Source organism: Oncorhynchus masou, unplaced genomic scaffold, assembly GCF_036934945.1.
Source record: "Oncorhynchus masou masou isolate Uvic2021 unplaced genomic scaffold, UVic_Omas_1.1 unplaced_scaffold_4353, whole genome shotgun sequence".
Classification (NCBI taxonomy): Eukaryota; Metazoa; Chordata; class Actinopteri; order Salmoniformes; family Salmonidae; genus Oncorhynchus; species Oncorhynchus masou.
The window spans coordinates 22966-28965 of NW_027010745.1; the positions used below are offsets into that span (position 1 = coordinate 22966).

The window sequence follows — 6000 nt, forward strand, 5'->3', positions numbered from 1 at the left end:
CTGTCTACCACAGGTCAGTCTGACACTAACCTCGTCATACTGATACTGTCTACCACAGGCCAGTCTGACACTAACCTCGTCATACTGATACTGTCTACCACAGGCCAGTCTGACGCTAACCTCGTCATACTGTCTACCACAGGTCAGTCTGACACTAACCTCGTCATACTGATACTGTCTACCACAGGTCAGTCTGACACTAACCTCGTCATACTGATACTGTCTACCACAGGTCAGTCTGACGCTAACCTCGTCATACTGATACTGTCTACCACAGGCCAGTCTGACACTAACCTCGTCATACTGTCTACCACAGGTCAGTCTGACGCTAACCTCGTCATACTGATACTGTCTACCACAGGCCAGTCTGACGCTAACCTCGTCATACTGATACTGTCTACCACAGGTCAGTCTGACACTAACCTCGTCATACTGATACTGTCTACCACAGGTCAGTCTGACACTAACCTCGTCATACTGATACTGTCTACCACAGGTCAGTCTGACACTAACCTCGTCATACTGTCTACCACAGGTCAGTCTGACACTAACCTCGTCATACTGATACTGTCTACCACAGGCCAGTCTGACGCTAACCTCGTCATACTGATACTGTCTACCACAGGCCAGTCTGACACTAACCTCGTCATACTGTCTACCACAGGTCAGTCTGACACTAACCTCGTCATACTGATACTGTCTACCACAGGTCAGTCTGACACTAACCTGTCATCATACTGTCTACCACAGGTCAGTCTGACGCTAACCTCGTCATACTGATACTGTCTACCACAGGCCAGTCTGACACAACCTCGTCATACTGATACTGTCTACCACAGGTCAGTCTGACACTAACCTCGTCATGCTGTCTACCACAGGTCAGTCTGACACTAACCTCGTCATACTGATACTGTCTACCACAGGTCAGTCTGACACTAACCTCGTCATACTGTCTACCACAGGCCAGTCTGACACTAACCTCGTCATACTGATACTGTCTACCACAGGTCAGTCTGACACTAACCTCGTCATACTGATACTGTCTACCACAGGCCAGTCTGACACTAACCTCGTCATACTGATACTGTCTACCACAGGTCAGTCTGACACTAACCTCGTCATGCTGTCTACCACAGGTCAGTCTGACGCTAACCTCGTCATACTGATACTGTCTACCACAGGTCAGTCTGACGCTAACCTCGTCATACTGATACTGTCTACCACAGGTCAGTCTGACGCTAACCTCGTCATACTGATACTGTCTACCACAGGTCAGTCTGACACTAACCTCGTCATACTGTCTACCACAGGCCAGTCTGACACTAACCTCGTCATACTGATACTGTCTACCACAGGCCAGTCTGACGCTAACCTCGTCATACTGATACTGTCTACCACAGGTCAGTCTGACACTAACCTCGTCATACTGTCTACCACAGGCCAGTCTGACACTAACCTCGTCATACTGATACTGTCTACCACAGGTCAGTCTGACACTAACCTCGTCATACTGTCTACCACAGGCCAGTCTGACACTAACCTCGTCATACTGATACTGTCTACCACAGGTCAGTCTGACACTAACCTCGTCATACTGATACTGTCTACCACAGGCCAGTCTGACGCTAACCTCGTCATACTGATACTGTCTACCACAGGTCAGTCTGACACTAACCTCGTCATACTGATACTGTCTACCACAGGTCAGTCTGACACTAACCTCGTCATACTGATACTGTCTACCACAGGTCAGTCTGACGCTAACCTCGTCATACTGTCTACCACAGGCCAGTCTGACACTAACCTCGTCATACTGATACTGTCTACCACAGGTCAGTCTGACGCTAACCTCGTCATACTGATACTGTCTACCACAGGCCAGTCTGACACTAACCTCGTCATACTGTCTACCACAGGTCAGTCTGACACTAACCTCGTCATACTGTCTACCACAGGTCAGTCTGACACTAACCTCGCCATACTGATACTGTCTACCACAGGTCAGTCTGACACTAACCTCGTCATACTGTCTACCACAGGTCAGTCTGACACTAACCTCGTCATACTGATACTGTCTACCACAGGCCAGTCTGACACTAACCTCGTCATACTGATACTGTCTACCACAGGTCAGTCTGACACTAACCCGTCATACTGTCTACCACAGGCCAGTCTGACACTAACCGGGTCATACTGATACTGTCTACCACAGGTCAGTCTGACACTAACTCGTCATACTGTCTACCACAGGTCAGTCTGACGCTAACCTCGTCATACTGATACTGTCTACCACAGGTCAGTCTGACATAACCTCGGCCATACTGTCTACCACAGGCCAGTCTGACACTAACCTCGTCATACTGATACTGTCTACCACAGGCCAGTCTGACACTAACCTCGTCATACTGATACTGTCTACCACAGGTCAGTCTGACACTAACCTCGTCATACTGATACTGTCTACCACAGGTCAGTCTGACGCTAACCTCGTCATACTGATACTGTCTACCACAGGTCAGTCTGACACTAACCTCGTCATACTGATACTGTCTACCACAGGTCAGTCTGACACCTAACCCCTCGTCATACTGATACTGTCTACCACAGGCCAGTCTGACACTAACCTCGTCATACTGATACTGTCTACCACAGGTCAGTCTGACACTAACCTCGTCATGCTGATACTGTCTACCACAGGTCAGTCTGACACTAACCTCGTCATGCTGTCTACCACAGGTCAGTCTGACACTAACCTCCATACTGATACTGTCTACCACAGGTCAGTCTGACACTAACCTCGTCATACTGATACTGTCTACCACAGGTCAGTCTGACGCTAACCTCGTCATACTGATACTGTCTACCACAGGTCAGTCTGACACTAACCTCGTCATACTGATACTGTCTACCACAGGTCAGTCTGACGCTAACCTCGTCATACTGATACTGTCTACCACAGGTCAGTCTGACGCTAACCTCGTCATACTGTCTACCACAGGCCAGTCTGACACTAACCTCGTCATACTGATACTGTCTACCACAGGCCAGTCTGACACTAACCTCGTCATACTGATACTGTCTACCACAGGTCAGTCTGACACTAACCTCGTCATACTGTCTACCACAGGTCAGTCTGACGCTAACCTCGTCATACTGATACTGTCTACCACAGGTCAGTCTGACACTAACCTCGTCATACTGTCTACCACAGGTCAGTCTGACACTAACCTCGTCATACTGATACTGTCTACCACAGGTCAGTCTGACGCTAACCTCGTCATACTGATACTGTCTACCACAGGTCAGTCTGACGCTAACCTCGTCATACTGTCTACCACAGGCCAGTCTGACACTAACCTCGTCATACTGATACTGTCTACCACAGGTCAGTCTGACACATTGAATCCCATTCATATACATGGAGTGGACAACACATTAAGAACACCTGCTCTTTCCATGACATAGACTGACCAGGTGAAAACTGTGATCCCTTATTGATGTCCCTTGTTAAATCCACTTCAATCAGTGTAGATGAAGGGGAGGAGACGGGGTGAAGGGGAGGAGACGGGTTAAAGGTGAAGGGGAGGAGACGGGTTAAAGGTGAAGGGGAGGAGACGGGGTGAAGGGGAGGGAGACGGGGGTGAAGGGGAGGAGACGGGGGTGAAGGGGAGGAGACGGGGTTAAGGGGGAGGAGACGGGTGAAGGGGAGGAGACGGGGTGAAGGGGAGGGAGACGGGGTGAAGGGGGAGGAGACGGGGTGAAGGGAGGGGAGGAGGGGTGAAGGGGAGGGAGACGGGGTGAAGGGGAGGAGACGGGGTGAAGGGGAGGAGACGGGGTGAAGGGGAGGAGACGGGTTGAAGGTGAAGGAGGAGACGGGTTGAAGGTGAAGGGAGGAGGCGGGTTGGAAGGGGGAGGAGACGGGTTGAAGGGGAGGAGACGGGTTGAAGGGGAGGAGACGGGTTGAAGGGGAGGAGACGGGTTAAAGGTGAAGGGGAGGAGACGGGTTGAAGGGGAGGAGACTGGTTAAAGGTGAAGGGGAGGGGGAGGAGACGGGGTGAAGGTGAAGGGGAGGAGACGGGTTAAAGAAGGATGTTTAAGCATTGAGACATGGGTTGTGTTTGTGTGCCATTCAGAGGGCGGACGGACAAGTCCCGATTTAAGTGTCTTTGAACGGGGTACAGTATTTGGTGCCAGGTGCACTGGTTTGAGTGTGTCAAGAACTACAACGCTGCTGGGTTTTTCACTCAACCGTTTCCCGTGTGTATCAAGAATAGTCCTCCCACCACCTAAAGGACTTCCCTGCTTCAACTTGACACAACTGTGGAAGCATTGGACAAATATGGGCCAGCATCCTCAGGAACGCTTACACCTTGTAGAGTCCATGTCCTGACGAACTGAGGCTGTTCTGAGGGTGAAAAGGGGTGTGACTCAATATTAGGAAGGTGTTCTTAATGGTTTGTTCACTGTGTCTCTGTTGTACATTGGAAATGGAACTTTTTAACCCTTTGCATTCGTACCCATAAACGTGTTGAAAATGGTAGATTTGGGCTCTAATAAGCACCTAAATTGGAACTTAGTGGCTGTGCAGTGACATGATATACATGAGGTCAGAGCTCAGGGTCTGTTTCACAGCTCTGTGTGGGTTTGACTGACAGATGTTCTTCAGCACCACGTGCAGCAACAAGCTGCCCCCATCCCTCCCGCTAGTGAGGCAACTTTTGCAAATGTTTTGTCTTGGTGAGGGGAACCGCTGTGAATGAAGATGACTGGATGTGTTTTGAAAGATGGAGCCCTTGAGGATTCTAATAAATGTCACACAAGCAGGCAGACACCTGTGAGTGTCAATGTGCACTTTGCATCTCCAAATCATCATGTCGTTTCCAGTGTCGCCGTTTTATGATCACGGTTTGTTGTTCAGTTCCAAGATGACATGGCGTCATACCCTGGGTTGTTCTGAACACAATCAGCCTGTTTGTTTGTTTGGCGCGGCACACGCACCTGAATGCACTCAGGACTCCTTTCTATGGGCACCTAAGTTCCAATCTGTTTGCCTTGTGGAAGCATAACCCTGTAAGATCCTATTTTACATGTTGGTAATGGAACAAGCTGTCACATGATGCCCACCTGACCCAAATTGCAATTTATAAAGGACCTGTTTTTGGATTGTGTGAACGTCAACAGTAATGTGTAATTGCAGGGTTGTGTTCCAAACAAATCAACTACCAATGTGCTTGATCAGGTTCCTCAACGGCACAGCTAGGAGAGCGCCAAACAACACCTTATAGTTGAAACTGTTCTCACACTGGAGAGGTGTGTCTCCACTTGGAGACACCAGTTGGTCCTCACTGAAACTCTTGTCATTGTTTTGGGTCTTATGTTGCACCTCCCCCACGTTTTCCAGGAATATTCTTATGTTACTGAATGTATCCGGAGTATTTTCAGTTTTCGAAGTCAACAAATGCAGCGAGAAGAACAGTAAATGTAAAAAGCACATAAAAGTCAGGTGTTTGGATCCAGTCTTGTCAGGTGAACTGTTGTCCTCACCTTCAGTCTAATCATTTCCCCATTATCTCCAAAACTGTTCTCTTTCCATTGCTACAGTTGTTATGCATTTCATATTTATTCTTTATTCCATAAAGGCCAATTCCCACAAGTGTAATGGGTTAAAAACATTGTGTGACACTGTGCTCATGTTGAACTAGCCTGCTCTCTCCTTCCATCCCCCCCAGACTGAGCCCCCAGCTCTCCCAGGAGGTGATGCTGGATGAGGTGAGTGACGCCGTGCTGGTGGACATGCTGTGGGAGACCCAGATGTACCTCTACGAACAGAGGGAGAACGTCCAACTCCTGGCACAGCAACTACTCAACGGCTACTGAGGAGAGGCAGAGGCAGGCATGGGAATCCCAGATGTACCTCTATGAACAGAGGCACTACAGGGGTTTGTTCATTACGCCGATTCTGTGGCAAAACGTTTCGTCAACAGAAGCAAATGGAAGGAA

General features: G+C 49.1%; 1 pseudogene; it reads left to right on the top strand.

Annotated features, from left to right (window-relative positions):
* Positions 1-5994, top strand: part of LOC135535035 (85/88 kDa calcium-independent phospholipase A2-like) — a 28841-nt pseudogene extending 22847 nt beyond the window's left edge.
* Positions 5995-6000: the final 6 nt, after the last annotated feature.